Source organism: Anomaloglossus baeobatrachus, unplaced genomic scaffold (assembly GCF_048569485.1).
Source record: "Anomaloglossus baeobatrachus isolate aAnoBae1 unplaced genomic scaffold, aAnoBae1.hap1 Scaffold_5157, whole genome shotgun sequence".
NCBI classification, from domain to species: Eukaryota; Metazoa; Chordata; class Amphibia; order Anura; family Aromobatidae; genus Anomaloglossus; species Anomaloglossus baeobatrachus.
The window spans coordinates 819-21,700 of record NW_027444519.1 but is presented as its reverse complement, the minus strand read 5'-3'; the positions used below and the strand labels follow the sequence as shown (position 1 = coordinate 21,700).

The following is a 20,882-nucleotide window of genomic DNA, read 5'->3' as shown; positions in this document are numbered from 1 at the left end:
AACCTGACCAACTCGGCTATGTCCCCGTGCTGCAGTTCTCTGTCTTATCTAGATCATTTGCAATTGAATGGAATAGATCCCTTTTGGACAAAGTGGATTCACCTGCTGCTGCAGTGACCACAGGTGTGATAACATCTAGAATTGGCATCTGGTGCGATCTCTCCGCTTCCACTCCAAAGAAAGTTACCTGTTTATTCCTATCATGCATTGGTTTTTGGGGTTTTCTTTGAGTAATGATGATCTCTTTAGTAGTCTGTTGGCGCCCTCTCCTGGAGGAATAGTTTGCTTGCTCTTGGACATTCTAAAAGAGAGGTCATGATAGACATTGAGCTTCTGAGCTCAATTGGGGACAGTCATGGGTGATGAATGTTTGCAACCTACTGCGAAGCCTCATACCGCAATATAAGGAACGTCAAATACTAAGAAAGGGCGGCCTATGAAAGAATTACTACTTTCAATAAGTACACTTAAACGGCTAATTGGGAATAGAAAAACTGTAAAAAGCCCTCTGAGAAAGCCCCCCTCTAACCTTTGATAGTAAGCTTTTCTGTAGTCTGCCTGTTGATGTATTTTCCGTTTGAACTGTGCACAACATGAAGAGACGGAACACTGGCGGCTTGTCACAATGCCCCCCGATGACATCACAATAGCGCTGCTGCCTAGAAAACAAGCTGCGCAGAAGAAGTTGTTCTTTGGGTGGGAGGGTGGGCTAGTGGAAGGAGGGGGCAATCTCTTTTTTTCCCGGGTGGTAGGGGGATGACAGGAGAAGGGAAGCGGGTGGTGAGAAAGGTACAGAGGGCAGGGTTTGGGGGCTGGGAAGGAAAGGGAAAAGATTAGGGTTTGGGGATGATGAAAGGGCTTTCTACGGGTAAGGATGGCAAAGGGTGGCAGTGACGGAAAGTCAGGCAACCTGTCCTGTCCGTCTTTTTGTATCGTGAATTGGAAAGACTGCAAGGGGGAGGGGAGTTGCTTGCGCCCTAAAGGAGGAGTTATTCAGATTCATTGCAGTGGGCGGCGGCTGCAAAACGCACCATTCTTCTTGTTTTGGCTCTGCAAAGCAGCCTTTTCAAGGGTTGGCTTGGGTGACAAAATGTCTTGTGTAGGCGTGGGTTTGTCTCCCTCTCGCTCTCTCTCCCTAAGATGTGTCCGGCATAGGCCAGGGTGCCACTCGAGGCCCAAACCAATTCTGGTTATCGCTTCTCGGCCTTTTGGCTAAGATCAAGTGTAGTATCTGTTCTTATCAGTTTAATATCTGATACGTCCCCTATCTGGGGACCATATATTAAATGGATTTTTAGAACAGGGAGATGGAAAAAGAGCTTGCTCTGTCCACTCCACGCATTGACCTGGTATTGCAGTACCTCCAGGAACGGTGCACCCCTTCTTAACCCAGTTTCCAAAAGCAGAACTCAATTCACCTGATTCATATTAGCCCGATTTAATGAATTGGAAGAAAGCATACGTCTTCATATGCACCTCAATTTGGCCCATTCACTTTTCACACTTCCTCCTTTTGTTTTTTATCTTTCACACTTTTGACTTTCTTTATTCATCCAAATAGCAAACTCATCACCACTCAACCTGACCAACTCGGCTATGTCCCCGTGCTGCAGTTCTCTGTCTTATCTAGATCATTTGCAATTGAATGGAATAGATCCCTTTTGGACAAAGTGGATTCACCTGCTGCTGCAGTGACCACAGGTGTGATAACATCTAGAATTGGCATCTGGTGCGATCTCTCCGCTTCCACTCCAAAGAAAGTTACCTGTTTATTCCTATCATGCATTGGTTTTTGGGGTTTTCTTTGAGTAATGATGATCTCTTTAGTAGTCTGTTGGCGCCCTCTCCTGGAGGAATAGTTTGCTTGCTCTTGGACATTCTAAAAGAGAGGTCATGATAGACATTGAGCTTCTGAGCTCAATTGGGGACAGTCATGGGTGATGAATGTTTGCAACCTACTGCGAAGCCTCATACCGCAATATAAGGAACGTCAAATACTAAGAAAGGGCGGCCTATGAAAGAATTACTACTTTCAATAAGTACACTTAAACGGCTAATTGGGAATAGAAAAACTGTAAAAAGCCCTCTGAGAAAGCCCCCCTCTAACCTTTGATAGTAAGCTTTTCTGTAGTCTGCCTGTTGATGTATTTTCCGTTTGAACTGTGCACAACATGAAGAGACGGAACACTGGCGGCTTGTCACAATGCCCCCCGATGACATCACAATAGCGCTGCTGCCTAGAAAACAAGCTGCGCAGAAGAAGTTGTTCTTTGGGTGGGAGGGTGGGCTAGTGGAAGGAGGGGGCAATCTCTTTTTTTCCCGGGTGGTAGGGGGATGACAGGAGAAGGGAAGCGGGTGGTGAGAAAGGTACAGAGGGCAGGGTTTGGGGGCTGGGAAGGAAAGGGAAAAGATTAGGGTTTGGGGATGATGAAAGGGCTTTCTACGGGTAAGGATGGCAAAGGGTGGCAGTGACGGAAAGTCAGGCAACCTGTCCTGTCCGTCTTTTTGTATCGTGAATTGGAAAGACTGCAAGGGGGAGGGGAGTTGCTTGCGCCCTAAAGGAGGAGTTATTCAGATTCATTGCAGTGGGCGGCGGCTGCAAAACGCACCATTCTTCTTGTTTTGGCTCTGCAAAGCAGCCTTTTCAAGGGTTGGCTTGGGTGACAAAATGTCTTGTGTAGGCGTGGGTTTGTCTCCCTCTCGCTCTCTCTCCCTAAGATGTGTCCGGCATAGGCCAGGGTGCCACTCGAGGCCCAAACCAATTCTGGTTATCGCTTCTCGGCCTTTTGGCTAAGATCAAGTGTAGTATCTGTTCTTATCAGTTTAATATCTGATACGTCCCCTATCTGGGGACCATATATTAAATGGATTTTTAGAACAGGGAGATGGAAAAAGAGCTTGCTCTGTCCACTCCACGCATTGACCTGGTATTGCAGTACCTCCAGGAACGGTGCACCCCTTCTTAACCCAGTTTCCAAAAGCAGAACTCAATTCACCTGATTCATATTAGCCCGATTTAATGAATTGGAAGAAAGCATACGTCTTCATATGCACCTCAATTTGGCCCATTCACTTTTCACACTTCCTCCTTTTGTTTTTTATCTTTCACACTTTTGACTTTCTTTATTCATCCAAATAGCAAACTCATCACCACTCAACCTGACCAACTCGGCTATGTCCCCGTGCTGCAGTTCTCTGTCTTATCTAGATCATTTGCAATTGAATGGAATAGATCCCTTTTGGACAAAGTGGATTCACCTGCTGCTGCAGTGACCACAGGTGTGATAACATCTAGAATTGGCATCTGGTGCGATCTCTCCGCTTCCACTCCAAAGAAAGTTACCTGTTTATTCCTATCATGCATTGGTTTTTGGGGTTTTCTTTGAGTAATGATGATCTCTTTAGTAGTCTGTTGGCGCCCTCTCCTGGAGGAATAGTTTGCTTGCTCTTGGACATTCTAAAAGAGAGGTCATGATAGACATTGAGCTTCTGAGCTCAATTGGGGACAGTCATGGGTGATGAATGTTTGCAACCTACTGCGAAGCCTCATACCGCAATATAAGGAACGTCAAATACTAAGAAAGGGCGGCCTATGAAAGAATTACTACTTTCAATAAGTACACTTAAACGGCTAATTGGGAATAGAAAAACTGTAAAAAGCCCTCTGAGAAAGCCCCCCTCTAACCTTTGATAGTAAGCTTTTCTGTAGTCTGCCTGTTGATGTATTTTCCGTTTGAACTGTGCACAACATGAAGAGACGGAACACTGGCGGCTTGTCACAATGCCCCCCGATGACATCACAATAGCGCTGCTGCCTAGAAAACAAGCTGCGCAGAAGAAGTTGTTCTTTGGGTGGGAGGGTGGGCTAGTGGAAGGAGGGGGCAATCTCTTTTTTTCCCGGGTGGTAGGGGGATGACAGGAGAAGGGAAGCGGGTGGTGAGAAAGGTACAGAGGGCAGGGTTTGGGGGCTGGGAAGGAAAGGGAAAAGATTAGGGTTTGGGGATGATGAAAGGGCTTTCTACGGGTAAGGATGGCAAAGGGTGGCAGTGACGGAAAGTCAGGCAACCTGTCCTGTCCGTCTTTTTGTATCGTGAATTGGAAAGACTGCAAGGGGGAGGGGAGTTGCTTGCGCCCTAAAGGAGGAGTTATTCAGATTCATTGCAGTGGGCGGCGGCTGCAAAACGCACCATTCTTCTTGTTTTGGCTCTGCAAAGCAGCCTTTTCAAGGGTTGGCTTGGGTGACAAAATGTCTTGTGTAGGCGTGGGTTTGTCTCCCTCTCGCTCTCTCTCCCTAAGATGTGTCCGGCATAGGCCAGGGTGCCACTCGAGGCCCAAACCAATTCTGGTTATCGCTTCTCGGCCTTTTGGCTAAGATCAAGTGTAGTATCTGTTCTTATCAGTTTAATATCTGATACGTCCCCTATCTGGGGACCATATATTAAATGGATTTTTAGAACAGGGAGATGGAAAAAGAGCTTGCTCTGTCCACTCCACGCATTGACCTGGTATTGCAGTACCTCCAGGAACGGTGCACCCCTTCTTAACCCAGTTTCCAAAAGCAGAACTCAATTCACCTGATTCATATTAGCCCGATTTAATGAATTGGAAGAAAGCATACGTCTTCATATGCACCTCAATTTGGCCCATTCACTTTTCACACTTCCTCCTTTTGTTTTTTATCTTTCACACTTTTGACTTTCTTTATTCATCCAAATAGCAAACTCATCACCACTCAACCTGACCAACTCGACTATGTCCCCGTGCTGCAGTTCTCTGTCTTATCTAGATCATTTGCAATTGAATGGAATAGATCCCTTTTGGACAAAGTGGATTCACCTGCTGCTGCAGTGACCACAGGTGTGATAACATCTAGAATTGGCATCTGGTGCGATCTCTCCGCTTCCACTCCAAAGAAAGTTACCTGTTTATTCCTATCATGCATTGGTTTTTGGGGTTTTCTTTGAGTAATGATGATCTCTTTAGTAGTCTGTTGGCGCCCTCTCCTGGAGGAATAGTTTGCTTGCTCTTGGACATTCTAAAAGAGAGGTCATGATAGACATTGAGCTTCTGAGCTCAATTGGGGACAGTCATGGGTGATGAATGTTTGCAACCTACTGCGAAGCCTCATACCGCAATATAAGGAACGTCAAATACTAAGAAAGGGCGGCCTATGAAAGAATTACTACTTTCAATAAGTACACTTAAACGGCTAATTGGGAATAGAAAAACTGTAAAAAGCCCTCTGAGAAAGCCCCCCTCTAACCTTTGATAGTAAGCTTTTCTGTAGTCTGCCTGTTGATGTATTTTCCGTTTGAACTGTGCACAACATGAAGAGACGGAACACTGGCGGCTTGTCACAATGCCCCCCGATGACATCACAATAGCGCTGCTGCCTAGAAAACAAGCTGCGCAGAAGAAGTTGTTCTTTGGGTGGGAGGGTGGGCTAGTGGAAGGAGGGGGCAATCTCTTTTTTTCCCGGGTGGTAGGGGGATGACAGGAGAAGGGAAGCGGGTGGTGAGAAAGGTACAGAGGGCAGGGTTTGGGGGCTGGGAAGGAAAGGGAAAAGATTAGGGTTTGGGGATGATGAAAGGGCTTTCTACGGGTAAGGATGGCAAAGGGTGGCAGTGACGGAAAGTCAGGCAACCTGTCCTGTCCGTCTTTTTGTATCGTGAATTGGAAAGACTGCAAGGGGGAGGGGAGTTGCTTGCGCCCTAAAGGAGGAGTTATTCAGATTCATTGCAGTGGGCGGCGGCTGCAAAACGCACCATTCTTCTTGTTTTGGCTCTGCAAAGCAGCCTTTTCAAGGGTTGGCTTGGGTGACAAAATGTCTTGTGTAGGCGTGGGTTTGTCTCCCTCTCGCTCTCTCTCCCTAAGATGTGTCCGGCATAGGCCAGGGTGCCACTCGAGGCCCAAACCAATTCTGGTTATCGCTTCTCGGCCTTTTGGCTAAGATCAAGTGTAGTATCTGTTCTTATCAGTTTAATATCTGATACGTCCCCTATCTGGGGACCATATATTAAATGGATTTTTAGAACAGGGAGATGGAAAAAGAGCTTGCTCTGTCCACTCCACGCATTGACCTGGTATTGCAGTACCTCCAGGAACGGTGCACCCCTTCTTAACCCAGTTTCCAAAAGCAGAACTCAATTCACCTGATTCATATTAGCCCGATTTAATGAATTGGAAGAAAGCATACGTCTTCATATGCACCTCAATTTGGCCCATTCACTTTTCACACTTCCTCCTTTTGTTTTTTATCTTTCACACTTTTGACTTTCTTTATTCATCCAAATAGCAAACTCATCACCACTCAACCTGACCAACTCGGCTATGTCCCCGTGCTGCAGTTCTCTGTCTTATCTAGATCATTTGCAATTGAATGGAATAGATCCCTTTTGGACAAAGTGGATTCACCTGCTGCTGCAGTGACCACAGGTGTGATAACATCTAGAATTGGCATCTGGTGCGATCTCTCCGCTTCCACTCCAAAGAAAGTTACCTGTTTATTCCTATCATGCATTGGTTTTTGGGGTTTTCTTTGAGTAATGATGATCTCTTTAGTAGTCTGTTGGCGCCCTCTCCTGGAGGAATAGTTTGCTTGCTCTTGGACATTCTAAAAGAGAGGTCATGATAGACATTGAGCTTCTGAGCTCAATTGGGGACAGTCATGGGTGATGAATGTTTGCAACCTACTGCGAAGCCTCATACCGCAATATAAGGAACGTCAAATACTAAGAAAGGGCGGCCTATGAAAGAATTACTACTTTCAATAAGTACACTTAAACGGCTAATTGGGAATAGAAAAACTGTAAAAAGCCCTCTGAGAAAGCCCCCCTCTAACCTTTGATAGTAAGCTTTTCTGTAGTCTGCCTGTTGATGTATTTTCCGTTTGAACTGTGCACAACATGAAGAGACGGAACACTGGCGGCTTGTCACAATGCCCCCCGATGACATCACAATAGCGCTGCTGCCTAGAAAACAAGCTGCGCAGAAGAAGTTGTTCTTTGGGTGGGAGGGTGGGCTAGTGGAAGGAGGGGGCAATCTCTTTTTTTCCCGGGTGGTAGGGGGATGACAGGAGAAGGGAAGCGGGTGGTGAGAAAGGTACAGAGGGCAGGGTTTGGGGGCTGGGAAGGAAAGGGAAAAGATTAGGGTTTGGGGATGATGAAAGGGCTTTCTACGGGTAAGGATGGCAAAGGGTGGCAGTGACGGAAAGTCAGGCAACCTGTCCTGTCCGTCTTTTTGTATCGTGAATTGGAAAGACTGCAAGGGGGAGGGGAGTTGCTTGCGCCCTAAAGGAGGAGTTATTCAGATTCATTGCAGTGGGCGGCGGCTGCAAAACGCACCATTCTTCTTGTTTTGGCTCTGCAAAGCAGCCTTTTCAAGGGTTGGCTTGGGTGACAAAATGTCTTGTGTAGGCGTGGGTTTGTCTCCCTCTCGCTCTCTCTCCCTAAGATGTGTCCGGCATAGGCCAGGGTGCCACTCGAGGCCCAAACCAATTCTGGTTATCGCTTCTCGGCCTTTTGGCTAAGATCAAGTGTAGTATCTGTTCTTATCAGTTTAATATCTGATACGTCCCCTATCTGGGGACCATATATTAAATGGATTTTTAGAACAGGGAGATGGAAAAAGAGCTTGCTCTGTCCACTCCACGCATTGACCTGGTATTGCAGTACCTCCAGGAACGGTGCACCCCTTCTTAACCCAGTTTCCAAAAGCAGAACTCAATTCACCTGATTCATATTAGCCCGATTTAATGAATTGGAAGAAAGCATACGTCTTCATATGCACCTCAATTTGGCCCATTCACTTTTCACACTTCCTCCTTTTGTTTTTTATCTTTCACACTTTTGACTTTCTTTATTCATCCAAATAGCAAACTCATCACCACTCAACCTGACCAACTCGGCTATGTCCCCGTGCTGCAGTTCTCTGTCTTATCTAGATCATTTGCAATTGAATGGAATAGATCCCTTTTGGACAAAGTGGATTCACCTGCTGCTGCAGTGACCACAGGTGTGATAACATCTAGAATTGGCATCTGGTGCGATCTCTCCGCTTCCACTCCAAAGAAAGTTACCTGTTTATTCCTATCATGCATTGGTTTTTGGGGTTTTCTTTGAGTAATGATGATCTCTTTAGTAGTCTGTTGGCGCCCTCTCCTGGAGGAATAGTTTGCTTGCTCTTGGACATTCTAAAAGAGAGGTCATGATAGACATTGAGCTTCTGAGCTCAATTGGGGACAGTCATGGGTGATGAATGTTTGCAACCTACTGCGAAGCCTCATACCGCAATATAAGGAACGTCAAATACTAAGAAAGGGCGGCCTATGAAAGAATTACTACTTTCAATAAGTACACTTAAACGGCTAATTGGGAATAGAAAAACTGTAAAAAGCCCTCTGAGAAAGCCCCCCTCTAACCTTTGATAGTAAGCTTTTCTGTAGTCTGCCTGTTGATGTATTTTCCGTTTGAACTGTGCACAACATGAAGAGACGGAACACTGGCGGCTTGTCACAATGCCCCCCGATGACATCACAATAGCGCTGCTGCCTAGAAAACAAGCTGCGCAGAAGAAGTTGTTCTTTGGGTGGGAGGGTGGGCTAGTGGAAGGAGGGGGCAATCTCTTTTTTTCCCGGGTGGTAGGGGGATGACAGGAGAAGGGAAGCGGGTGGTGAGAAAGGTACAGAGGGCAGGGTTTGGGGGCTGGGAAGGAAAGGGAAAAGATTAGGGTTTGGGGATGATGAAAGGGCTTTCTACGGGTAAGGATGGCAAAGGGTGGCAGTGACGGAAAGTCAGGCAACCTGTCCTGTCCGTCTTTTTGTATCGTGAATTGGAAAGACTGCAAGGGGGAGGGGAGTTGCTTGCGCCCTAAAGGAGGAGTTATTCAGATTCATTGCAGTGGGCGGCGGCTGCAAAACGCACCATTCTTCTTGTTTTGGCTCTGCAAAGCAGCCTTTTCAAGGGTTGGCTTGGGTGACAAAATGTCTTGTGTAGGCGTGGGTTTGTCTCCCTCTCGCTCTCTCTCCCTAAGATGTGTCCGGCATAGGCCAGGGTGCCACTCGAGGCCCAAACCAATTCTGGTTATCGCTTCTCGGCCTTTTGGCTAAGATCAAGTGTAGTATCTGTTCTTATCAGTTTAATATCTGATACGTCCCCTATCTGGGGACCATATATTAAATGGATTTTTAGAACAGGGAGATGGAAAAAGAGCTTGCTCTGTCCACTCCACGCATTGACCTGGTATTGCAGTACCTCCAGGAACGGTGCACCCCTTCTTAACCCAGTTTCCAAAAGCAGAACTCAATTCACCTGATTCATATTAGCCCGATTTAATGAATTGGAAGAAAGCATACGTCTTCATATGCACCTCAATTTGGCCCATTCACTTTTCACACTTCCTCCTTTTGTTTTTTATCTTTCACACTTTTGACTTTCTTTATTCATCCAAATAGCAAACTCATCACCACTCAACCTGACCAACTCGGCTATGTCCCCGTGCTGCAGTTCTCTGTCTTATCTAGATCATTTGCAATTGAATGGAATAGATCCCTTTTGGACAAAGTGGATTCACCTGCTGCTGCAGTGACCACAGGTGTGATAACATCTAGAATTGGCATCTGGTGCGATCTCTCCGCTTCCACTCCAAAGAAAGTTACCTGTTTATTCCTATCATGCATTGGTTTTTGGGGTTTTCTTTGAGTAATGATGATCTCTTTAGTAGTCTGTTGGCGCCCTCTCCTGGAGGAATAGTTTGCTTGCTCTTGGACATTCTAAAAGAGAGGTCATGATAGACATTGAGCTTCTGAGCTCAATTGGGGACAGTCATGGGTGATGAATGTTTGCAACCTACTGCGAAGCCTCATACCGCAATATAAGGAACGTCAAATACTAAGAAAGGGCGGCCTATGAAAGAATTACTACTTTCAATAAGTACACTTAAACGGCTAATTGGGAATAGAAAAACTGTAAAAAGCCCTCTGAGAAAGCCCCCCTCTAACCTTTGATAGTAAGCTTTTCTGTAGTCTGCCTGTTGATGTATTTTCCGTTTGAACTGTGCACAACATGAAGAGACGGAACACTGGCGGCTTGTCACAATGCCCCCCGATGACATCACAATAGCGCTGCTGCCTAGAAAACAAGCTGCGCAGAAGAAGTTGTTCTTTGGGTGGGAGGGTGGGCTAGTGGAAGGAGGGGGCAATCTCTTTTTTTCCCGGGTGGTAGGGGGATGACAGGAGAAGGGAAGCGGGGGGTGAGAAAGGTACAGAGGGCAGGGTTTGGGGGCTGGGAAGGAAAGGGAAAAGATTAGGGTTTGGGGATGATGAAAGGGCTTTCTACGGGTAAGGATGGCAAAGGGTGGCAGTGACGGAAAGTCAGGCAACCTGTCCTGTCCGTCTTTTTGTATCGTGAATTGGAAAGACTGCAAGGGGGAGGGGAGTTGCTTGCGCCCTAAAGGAGGAGTTATTCAGATTCATTGCAGTGGGCGGCGGCTGCAAAACGCACCATTCTTCTTGTTTTGGCTCTGCAAAGCAGCCTTTTCAAGGGTTGGCTTGGGTGACAAAATGTCTTGTGTAGGCGTGGGTTTGTCTCCCTCTCGCTCTCTCTCCCTAAGATGTGTCCGGCATAGGCCAGGGTGCCACTCGAGGCCCAAACCAATTCTGGTTATCGCTTCTCGGCCTTTTGGCTAAGATCAAGTGTAGTATCTGTTCTTATCAGTTTAATATCTGATACGTCCCCTATCTGGGGACCATATATTAAATGGATTTTTAGAACAGGGAGATGGAAAAAGAGCTTGCTCTGTCCACTCCACGCATTGACCTGGTATTGCAGTACCTCCAGGAACGGTGCACCCCTTCTTAACCCAGTTTCCAAAAGCAGAACTCAATTCACCTGATTCATATTAGCCCGATTTAATGAATTGGAAGAAAGCATACGTCTTCATATGCACCTCAATTTGGCCCATTCACTTTTCACACTTCCTCCTTTTGTTTTTTATCTTTCACACTTTTGACTTTCTTTATTCATCCAAATAGCAAACTCATCACCACTCAACCTGACCAACTCGGCTATGTCCCCGTGCTGCAGTTCTCTGTCTTATCTAGATCATTTGCAATTGAATGGAATAGATCCCTTTTGGACAAAGTGGATTCACCTGCTGCTGCAGTGACCACAGGTGTGATAACATCTAGAATTGGCATCTGGTGCGATCTCTCCGCTTCCACTCCAAAGAAAGTTACCTGTTTATTCCTATCATGCATTGGTTTTTGGGGTTTTCTTTGAGTAATGATGATCTCTTTAGTAGTCTGTTGGCGCCCTCTCCTGGAGGAATAGTTTGCTTGCTCTTGGACATTCTAAAAGAGAGGTCATGATAGACATTGAGCTTCTGAGCTCAATTGGGGACAGTCATGGGTGATGAATGTTTGCAACCTACTGCGAAGCCTCATACCGCAATATAAGGAACGTCAAATACTAAGAAAGGGCGGCCTATGAAAGAATTACTACTTTCAATAAGTACACTTAAACGGCTAATTGGGAATAGAAAAACTGTAAAAAGCCCTCTGAGAAAGCCCCCCTCTAACCTTTGATAGTAAGCTTTTCTGTAGTCTGCCTGTTGATGTATTTTCCGTTTGAACTGTGCACAACATGAAGAGACGGAACACTGGCGGCTTGTCACAATGCCCCCCGATGACATCACAATAGCGCTGCTGCCTAGAAAACAAGCTGCGCAGAAGAAGTTGTTCTTTGGGTGGGAGGGTGGGCTAGTGGAAGGAGGGGGCAATCTCTTTTTTTCCCGGGTGGTAGGGGGATGACAGGAGAAGGGAAGCGGGTGGTGAGAAAGGTACAGAGGGCAGGGTTTGGGGGCTGGGAAGGAAAGGGAAAAGATTAGGGTTTGGGGATGATGAAAGGGCTTTCTACGGGTAAGGATGGCAAAGGGTGGCAGTGACGGAAAGTCAGGCAACCTGTCCTGTCCGTCTTTTTGTATCGTGAATTGGAAAGACTGCAAGGGGGAGGGGAGTTGCTTGCGCCCTAAAGGAGGAGTTATTCAGATTCATTGCAGTGGGCGGCGGCTGCAAAACGCACCATTCTTCTTGTTTTGGCTCTGCAAAGCAGCCTTTTCAAGGGTTGGCTTGGGTGACAAAATGTCTTGTGTAGGCGTGGGTTTGTCTCCCTCTCGCTCTCTCTCCCTAAGATGTGTCCGGCATAGGCCAGGGTGCCACTCGAGGCCCAAACCAATTCTGGTTATCGCTTCTCGGCCTTTTGGCTAAGATCAAGTGTAGTATCTGTTCTTATCAGTTTAATATCTGATACGTCCCCTATCTGGGGACCATATATTAAATGGATTTTTAGAACAGGGAGATGGAAAAAGAGCTTGCTCTGTCCACTCCACGCATTGACCTGGTATTGCAGTACCTCCAGGAACGGTGCACCCCTTCTTAACCCAGTTTCCAAAAGCAGAACTCAATTCACCTGATTCATATTAGCCCGATTTAATGAATTGGAAGAAAGCATACGTCTTCATATGCACCTCAATTTGGCCCATTCACTTTTCACACTTCCTCCTTTTGTTTTTTATCTTTCACACTTTTGACTTTCTTTATTCATCCAAATAGCAAACTCATCACCACTCAACCTGACCAACTCGGCTATGTCCCCGTGCTGCAGTTCTCTGTCTTATCTAGATCATTTGCAATTGAATGGAATAGATCCCTTTTGGACAAAGTGGATTCACCTGCTGCTGCAGTGACCACAGGTGTGATAACATCTAGAATTGGCATCTGGTGCGATCTCTCCGCTTCCACTCCAAAGAAAGTTACCTGTTTATTCCTATCATGCATTGGTTTTTGGGGTTTTCTTTGAGTAATGATGATCTCTTTAGTAGTCTGTTGGCGCCCTCTCCTGGAGGAATAGTTTGCTTGCTCTTGGACATTCTAAAAGAGAGGTCATGATAGACATTGAGCTTCTGAGCTCAATTGGGGACAGTCATGGGTGATGAATGTTTGCAACCTACTGCGAAGCCTCATACCGCAATATAAGGAACGTCAAATACTAAGAAAGGGCGGCCTATGAAAGAATTACTACTTTCAATAAGTACACTTAAACGGCTAATTGGGAATAGAAAAACTGTAAAAAGCCCTCTGAGAAAGCCCCCCTCTAACCTTTGATAGTAAGCTTTTCTGTAGTCTGCCTGTTGATGTATTTTCCGTTTGAACTGTGCACAACATGAAGAGACGGAACACTGGCGGCTTGTCACAATGCCCCCCGATGACATCACAATAGCGCTGCTGCCTAGAAAACAAGCTGCGCAGAAGAAGTTGTTCTTTGGGTGGGAGGGTGGGCTAGTGGAAGGAGGGGGCAATCTCTTTTTTTCCCGGGTGGTAGGGGGATGACAGGAGAAGGGAAGCGGGTGGTGAGAAAGGTACAGAGGGCAGGGTTTGGGGGCTGGGAAGGAAAGGGAAAAGATTAGGGTTTGGGGATGATGAAAGGGCTTTCTACGGGTAAGGATGGCAAAGGGTGGCAGTGACGGAAAGTCAGGCAACCTGTCCTGTCCGTCTTTTTGTATCGTGAATTGGAAAGACTGCAAGGGGGAGGGGAGTTGCTTGCGCCCTAAAGGAGGAGTTATTCAGATTCATTGCAGTGGGCGGCGGCTGCAAAACGCACCATTCTTCTTGTTTTGGCTCTGCAAAGCAGCCTTTTCAAGGGTTGGCTTGGGTGACAAAATGTCTTGTGTAGGCGTGGGTTTGTCTCCCTCTCGCTCTCTCTCCCTAAGATGTGTCCGGCATAGGCCAGGGTGCCACTCGAGGCCCAAACCAATTCTGGTTATCGCTTCTCGGCCTTTTGGCTAAGATCAAGTGTAGTATCTGTTCTTATCAGTTTAATATCTGATACGTCCCCTATCTGGGGACCATATATTAAATGGATTTTTAGAACAGGGAGATGGAAAAAGAGCTTGCTCTGTCCACTCCACGCATTGACCTGGTATTGCAGTACCTCCAGGAACGGTGCACCCCTTCTTAACCCAGTTTCCAAAAGCAGAACTCAATTCACCTGATTCATATTAGCCCGATTTAATGAATTGGAAGAAAGCATACGTCTTCATATGCACCTCAATTTGGCCCATTCACTTTTCACACTTCCTCCTTTTGTTTTTTATCTTTCACACTTTTGACTTTCTTTATTCATCCAAATAGCAAACTCATCACCACTCAACCTGACCAACTCGGCTATGTCCCCGTGCTGCAGTTCTCTGTCTTATCTAGATCATTTGCAATTGAATGGAATAGATCCCTTTTGGACAAAGTGGATTCACCTGCTGCTGCAGTGACCACAGGTGTGATAACATCTAGAATTGGCATCTGGTGCGATCTCTCCGCTTCCACTCCAAAGAAAGTTACCTGTTTATTCCTATCATGCATTGGTTTTTGGGGTTTTCTTTGAGTAATGATGATCTCTTTAGTAGTCTGTTGGCGCCCTCTCCTGGAGGAATAGTTTGCTTGCTCTTGGACATTCTAAAAGAGAGGTCATGATAGACATTGAGCTTCTGAGCTCAATTGGGGACAGTCATGGGTGATGAATGTTTGCAACCTACTGCGAAGCCTCATACCGCAATATAAGGAACGTCAAATACTAAGAAAGGGCGGCCTATGAAAGAATTACTACTTTCAATAAGTACACTTAAACGGCTAATTGGGAATAGAAAAACTGTAAAAAGCCCTCTGAGAAAGCCCCCCTCTAACCTTTGATAGTAAGCTTTTCTGTAGTCTGCCTGTTGATGTATTTTCCGTTTGAACTGTGCACAACATGAAGAGACGGAACACTGGCGGCTTGTCACAATGCCCCCTGATGACATCACAATAGCGCTGCTGCCTAGAAAACAAGCTGCGCAGAAGAAGTTGTTCTTTGGGTGGGAGGGTGGGCTAGTGGAAGGAGGGGGCAATCTCTTTTTTTCCCGGGTGGTAGGGGGATGACAGGAGAAGGGAAGCGGGTGGTGAGAAAGGTACAGAGGGCAGGGTTTGGGGGCTGGGAAGGAAAGGGAAAAGATTAGGGTTTGGGGATGATGAAAGGGCTTTCTACGGGTAAGGATGGCAAAGGGTGGCAGTGACGGAAAGTCAGGCAACCTGTCCTGTCCGTCTTTTTGTATCGTGAATTGGAAAGACTGCAAGGGGGAGGGGAGTTGCTTGCGCCCTAAAGGAGGAGTTATTCAGATTCATTGCAGTGGGCGGCGGCTGCAAAACGCACCATTCTTCTTGTTTTGGCTCTGCAAAGCAGCCTTTTCAAGGGTTGGCTTGGGTGACAAAATGTCTTGTGTAGGCGTGGGTTTGTCTCCCTCTCGCTCTCTCTCCCTAAGATGTGTCCGGCATAGGCCAGGGTGCCACTCGAGGCCCAAACCAATTCTGGTTATCGCTTCTCGGCCTTTTGGCTAAGATCAAGTGTAGTATCTGTTCTTATCAGTTTAATATCTGATACGTCCCCTATCTGGGGACCATATATTAAATGGATTTTTAGAACAGGGAGATGGAAAAAGAGCTTGCTCTGTCCACTCCACGCATTGACCTGGTATTGCAGTACCTCCAGGAACGGTGCACCCCTTCTTAACCCAGTTTCCAAAAGCAGAACTCAATTCACCTGATTCATATTAGCCCGATTTAATGAATTGGAAGAAAGCATACGTCTTCATATGCACCTCAATTTGGCCCATTCACTTTTCACACTTCCTCCTTTTGTTTTTTATCTTTCACACTTTTGACTTTCTTTATTCATCCAAATAGCAAACTCATCACCACTCAACCTGACCAACTCGGCTATGTCCCCGTGCTGCAGTTCTCTGTCTTATCTAGATCATTTGCAATTGAATGGAATAGATCCCTTTTGGACAAAGTGGATTCACCTGCTGCTGCAGTGACCACAGGTGTGATAACATCTAGAATTGGCATCTGGTGCGATCTCTCCGCTTCCACTCCAAAGAAAGTTACCTGTTTATTCCTATCATGCATTGGTTTTTGGGGTTTTCTTTGAGTAATGATGATCTCTTTAGTAGTCTGTTGGCGCCCTCTCCTGGAGGAATAGTTTGCTTGCTCTTGGACATTCTAAAAGAGAGGTCATGATAGACATTGAGCTTCTGAGCTCAATTGGGGACAGTCATGGGTGATGAATGTTTGCAACCTACTGCGAAGCCTCATACCGCAATATAAGGAACGTCAAATACTAAGAAAGGGCGGCCTATGAAAGAATTACTACTTTCAATAAGTACACTTAAACGGCTAATTGGGAATAGAAAAACTGTAAAAAGCCCTCTGAGAAAGCCCCCCTCTAACCTTTGATAGTAAGCTTTTCTGTAGTCTGCCTGTTGATGTATTTTCCGTTTGAACTGTGCACAACATGAAGAGACGGAACACTGGCGGCTTGTCACAATGCCCCCCGATGACATCACAATAGCGCTGCTGCCTAGAAAACAAGCTGCGCAGAAGAAGTTGTTCTTTGGGTGGGAGGGTGGGCTAGTGGAAGGAGGGGGCAATCTCTTTTTTTCCCGGGTGGTAGGGGGATGACAGGAGAAGGGAAGCGGGTGGTGAGAAAGGTACAGAGGGCAGGGTTTGGGGGCTGGGAAGGAAAGGGAAAAGATTAGGGTTTGGGGATGATGAAAGGGCTTTCTACGGGTAAGGATGGCAAAGGGTGGCAGTGACGGAAAGTCAGGCAACCTGTCCTGTCCGTCTTTTTGTATCGTGAATTGGAAAGACTGCAAGGGGGAGGGGAGTTGCTTGCGCCCTAAAGGAGGAGTTATTCAGATTCATTGCAGTGGGCGGCGGCTGCAAAACGCACCATTCTTCTTGTTTTGGCTCTGCAAAGCAGCCTTTTCAAGGGTTGGCTTGGGTGACAAAATGTCTTGTGTAGGCGTGGGTTTGTCTCCCTCTCGCTCTCTCTCCCTAAGATGTGTCCGGCATAGGCCAGGGTGCCACTCGAGGCCCAAACCAATTCTGGTTATCGCTTCTCGGCCTTTTGGCTAAGATCAAGTGTAGTATCTGTTCTTATCAGTTTAATATCTGATACGTCCCCTATCTGGGGACCATATATTAAATGGATTTTTAGAACAGGGAGATGGAAAAAGAGCTTGCTCTGTCCACTCCACGCATTGACCTGGTATTGCAGTACCTCCAGGAACGGTGCACCCCTTCTTAACCCAGTTTCCAAAAGCAGAACTCAATTCACCTGATTCATATTAGCCCGATTTAATGAATTGGAAGAAAGCATACGTCTTCATATGCACCTCAATTTGGCCCATTCACTTTTCACACTTCCTCCTTTTGTTTTTTATCTTTCACACTTTTGACTTTCTTTATTCATCCAAATAGCAAACTCATCACCACTCAACCTGACCAACTCGGCTATGTCCCCGTGCTGCAGTTCTCTGTCTTATCTAGATCATTTGCAATTGAATGGAATAGATCCCTTTTGGACAAAGTGGATTCACCTGCTGCTGCAGTGACCACAGGTGTGATAACATCTAGAATTGGCATCTGGTGCGATCTCTCCGCTTCCACTCCAAAGAAAGTTACCTGTTTATTCCTATCATGCATTGGTTTTTGGGGTTTTCTTTGAGTAATGATGATCTCTTTAGTAGTCTGTTGGCGCCCTCTCCTGGAGGAATAGTTTGCTTGCTCTTGGACATTCTAAAAGAGAGGTCATGATAGACATTGAGCTTCTGAGCTCAATTGGGGACAGTCATGGGTGATGAATGTTTGCAACCTACTGCGAAGCCTCATACCGCAATATAAGGAACGTCAAATACTAAGAAAGGGCGGCCTATGAAAGAATTACTACTTTCAATAAGTACACTTAAACGGCTAATTGGGAATAGAAAAACTGTAAAAAGCCCTCTGAGAAAGCCCCCCTCTAACCTTTGATAGTAAGCTTTTCTGTAGTCTGCCTGTTGATGTATTTTCCGTTTGAACTGTGCACAACATGAAGAGACGGAACACTGGCGGCTTGTCACAATGCCCCCCGATGACATCACAATAGCGCTGCTGCCTAGAAAACAAGCTGCGCAGAAGAAGTTGTTCTTTGGGTGGGAGGGTGGGCTAGTGGAAGGAGGGGGCAATCTCTTTTTTTCCCGGGTGGTAGGGGGATGACAGGAGAAGGGAAGCGGGTGGTGAGAAAGGTACAGAGGGCAGGGTTTGGGGGCTGGGAAGGAAAGGGAAAAGATTAGGGTTTGGGGATGATGAAAGGGCTTTCTACGGGTAAGGATGGCAAAGGGTGGCAGTGACGGAAAGTCAGGCAACCTGTCCTGTCCGTCTTTTTGTATCGTGAATTGGAAAGACTGCAAGGGGGAGGGGAGTTGCTTGCGCCCTAAAGGAGGAGTTATTCAGATTCATTGCAGTGGGCGGCGGCTGCAAAACGCACCATTCTTCTTGTTTTGGCTCTGCAAAGCAGCCTTTTCAAGGGTTGGCTTGGGTGACAAAATGTCTTGTGTAGGCGTGGGTTTGTCTCCCTCTCGCTCTCTCTCCCTAAGATGTGTCCGGCATAGGCCAGGGTGCCACTCGAGGCCCAAACCAATTCTGGTTATCGCTTCTCGGCCTTTTGGCTAAGATCAAGTGTAGTATCTGTTCTTATCAGTTTAATATCTGATACGTCCCCTATCTGGGGACCATATATTAAATGGATTTTTAGAACAGGGAGATGGAAAAAGAGCTTGCTCTGTCCACTCCACGCATTGACCTGGTATTGCAGTACCTCCAGGAACGGTGCACCCCTTCTTAACCCAGTTTCCAAAAGCAGAACTCAATTCACCTGATTCATATTAGCCCGATTTAATGAATTGGAAGAAAGCATACGTCTTCATATGCACCTCAATTTGGCCCATTCACTTTTCACACTTCCTCCTTTTGTTTTTTATCTTTCACACTTTTGACTTTCTTTATTCATCCAAATAGCAAACTCATCACCACTCAACCTGACCAACTCGGCTATGTCCCCGTGCTGCAGTTCTCTGTCTTATCTAGATCATTTGCAATTGAATGGAATAGATCCCTTTTGGACAAAGTGGATTCACCTGCTGCTGCAGTGACCACAGGTGTGATAACATCTAGAATTGGCATCTGGTGCGATCTCTCCGCTTCCACTCCAAAGAAAGTTACCTGTTTATTCCTATCATGCATTGGTTTTTGGGGTTTTCTTTGAGTAATGATGATCTCTTTAGTAGTCTGTTGGCGCCCTCTCCTGGAGGAATAGTTTGCTTGCTCTTGGACATTCTAAAAGAGAGGTCATGATAGACATTGAGCTTCTGAGCTCAATTGGGGACAGTCATGGGTGATGAATGTTTGCAACCTACTGCGAAGCCTCATACCGCAATATAAGGAACGTCAAATACTAAGAAAGGGCGGCCTATGAAAGAATTACTACTTTCAATAAGTACACTTAAACGGCTAATTGGGAATAGAAAAACTGTAAAAAGCCCTCTGAGAAAGCCCCCCTCTAACCTTTGATAGTAAGCTTTTCTGTAGTCTGCCTGTTGATGTATTTTCCGTTTGAACTGTGCACAACATGAAGAGACGGAACACTGGCGGCTTGTCACAATGCCCCCTGATGACATCACAATAGCGCTGCTGCCTAGAAAACAAGCTGCGCAGAAGAAGTTGTTCTTTGGGTGGGAGGGTGGGCTAGTGGAAGGAGGGGGCAATCTCTTTTTTTCCCGGGTGGTAGGGGGATGACAGGAGAAGGGAAGCGGGTGGTGAGAAAGGTACAGAGGGCAGGGTTTGGGGGCTGGGAAGGAAAGGGAAAAGATTAGGGTTTGGGGATGATGAAAGGGCTTTCTACGGGTAAGGATGGCAAAGGGTGGCAGTGACGGAAAGTCAGGCAACCTGTCCTGTCCGTCTTTTTGTATCGTGAATTGGAAAGACTGCAAGGGGGAGGGGAGTTGCTTGCGCCCTAAAGGAGGAGTTATTCAGATTCATTGCAGTGGGCGGCGGCTGCAAAACGCACCATTCTTCTTGTTTTGGCTCTGCAAAGCAGCCTTTTCAAGGGTTGGCTTGGGTGACAAAATGTCTTGTGTAGGCGTGGGTTTGTCTCCCTCTCGCTCTCTCTCCCTAAGATGTGTCCGGCATAGGCCAGGGTGCCACTCGAGGCCCAAACCAATTCTGGTTATCGCTTCTCGGCCTTTTGGCTAAGATCAAGTGTAGTATCTGTTCTTATCAGTTTAATATCTGATACGTCCCCTATCTGGGGACCATATATTAAATGGATTTTTAGAACAGGGAGATGGAAAAAGAGCTTGCTCTGTCCACTCCACGCATTGACCTGGTATTGCAGTACCTCCAGGAACGGTGCACCCCTTCTTAACCCAGTTTCCAAAAGCAGAACTCAATTCACCTGATTCATATTAGCCCGATTTAATGAATTGGAAGAAAGCATACGTCTTCATATGCACCTCAATTTGGCCCATTCACTTTTCACACTTCCTCCTTTTGTTTTTTATCTTTCACACTTTTGACTTTCTTTATTCATCCAAATAGCAAACTCATCACCACTCAACCTGACCAACTCGGCTATGTCCCCGTGCTGCAGTTCTCTGTCTTATCTAGATCATTTGCAATTGAATGGAATAGATCCCTTTTGGACAAAGTGGATTCACCTGCTGCTGCAGTGACCACAGGTGTGATAACATCTAGAATTGGCATCTGGTGCGATCTCTCCGCTTCCACTCCAAAGAAAGTTACCTGTTTATTCCTATCATGCATTGGTTTTTGGGGTTTTCTTTGAGTAATGATGATCTCTTTAGTAGTCTGTTGGCGCCCTCTCCTGGAGGAATAGTTTGCTTGCTCTTGGACATTCTAAAAGAGAGGTCATGATAGACATTGAGCTTCTGAGCTCAATTGGGGACAGTCATGGGTGATGAAT

At 46.3% G+C, this 20,882-nt stretch overlaps 13 non-coding genes across 13 annotated transcripts; all 13 read left to right on the top strand.

Annotated features, from left to right (window-relative positions):
* The first annotated feature begins 1,192 nt into the window (after positions 1–1,192).
* Positions 1,193–1,383, top strand: LOC142282644 (U2 spliceosomal RNA). Its single transcript, XR_012744508.1, has one exon. It is a non-coding gene; the product is annotated as a U2 spliceosomal RNA (small nuclear RNA).
* Positions 1,384–2,770: 1,387 nt separating this feature from the next.
* Positions 2,771–2,961, top strand: LOC142282643 (U2 spliceosomal RNA). Its single transcript, XR_012744507.1, has one exon. It is a non-coding gene; the product is annotated as a U2 spliceosomal RNA (small nuclear RNA).
* A 1,387-nt stretch (positions 2,962–4,348) lies between these two features.
* On the top strand, positions 4,349–4,539 carry LOC142282642 (U2 spliceosomal RNA). The gene has a single exon (XR_012744506.1). It is a non-coding gene; the product is annotated as a U2 spliceosomal RNA (small nuclear RNA).
* Positions 4,540–5,926: 1,387 nt separating this feature from the next.
* On the top strand, positions 5,927–6,117 carry LOC142282641 (U2 spliceosomal RNA). Its single transcript, XR_012744505.1, has one exon. It is a non-coding gene; the product is annotated as a U2 spliceosomal RNA (small nuclear RNA).
* A 1,387-nt stretch (positions 6,118–7,504) lies between these two features.
* LOC142282640 (U2 spliceosomal RNA) lies at positions 7,505–7,695 on the top strand. Its single transcript, XR_012744504.1, has one exon. It is a non-coding gene; the product is annotated as a U2 spliceosomal RNA (small nuclear RNA).
* A 1,387-nt stretch (positions 7,696–9,082) lies between these two features.
* LOC142282639 (U2 spliceosomal RNA) lies at positions 9,083–9,273 on the top strand. Its single transcript, XR_012744503.1, has one exon. It is a non-coding gene; the product is annotated as a U2 spliceosomal RNA (small nuclear RNA).
* Positions 9,274–10,660: 1,387 nt separating this feature from the next.
* On the top strand, positions 10,661–10,851 carry LOC142282638 (U2 spliceosomal RNA). Its single transcript, XR_012744502.1, has one exon. It is a non-coding gene; the product is annotated as a U2 spliceosomal RNA (small nuclear RNA).
* A 1,387-nt stretch (positions 10,852–12,238) lies between these two features.
* LOC142282637 (U2 spliceosomal RNA) lies at positions 12,239–12,429 on the top strand. The gene has a single exon (XR_012744501.1). It is a non-coding gene; the product is annotated as a U2 spliceosomal RNA (small nuclear RNA).
* Positions 12,430–13,816: 1,387 nt separating this feature from the next.
* On the top strand, positions 13,817–14,007 carry LOC142282648 (U2 spliceosomal RNA). The gene has a single exon (XR_012744512.1). It is a non-coding gene; the product is annotated as a U2 spliceosomal RNA (small nuclear RNA).
* A 1,387-nt stretch (positions 14,008–15,394) lies between these two features.
* LOC142282647 (U2 spliceosomal RNA) lies at positions 15,395–15,585 on the top strand. Its single transcript, XR_012744511.1, has one exon. It is a non-coding gene; the product is annotated as a U2 spliceosomal RNA (small nuclear RNA).
* Positions 15,586–16,972: 1,387 nt separating this feature from the next.
* On the top strand, positions 16,973–17,163 carry LOC142282646 (U2 spliceosomal RNA). Its single transcript, XR_012744510.1, has one exon. It is a non-coding gene; the product is annotated as a U2 spliceosomal RNA (small nuclear RNA).
* Positions 17,164–18,550: 1,387 nt separating this feature from the next.
* On the top strand, positions 18,551–18,741 carry LOC142282645 (U2 spliceosomal RNA). The gene has a single exon (XR_012744509.1). It is a non-coding gene; the product is annotated as a U2 spliceosomal RNA (small nuclear RNA).
* A 1,387-nt stretch (positions 18,742–20,128) lies between these two features.
* Positions 20,129–20,319, top strand: LOC142282636 (U2 spliceosomal RNA). The gene has a single exon (XR_012744500.1). It is a non-coding gene; the product is annotated as a U2 spliceosomal RNA (small nuclear RNA).
* The last annotated feature ends 563 nt before the right edge of the window (positions 20,320–20,882 follow it).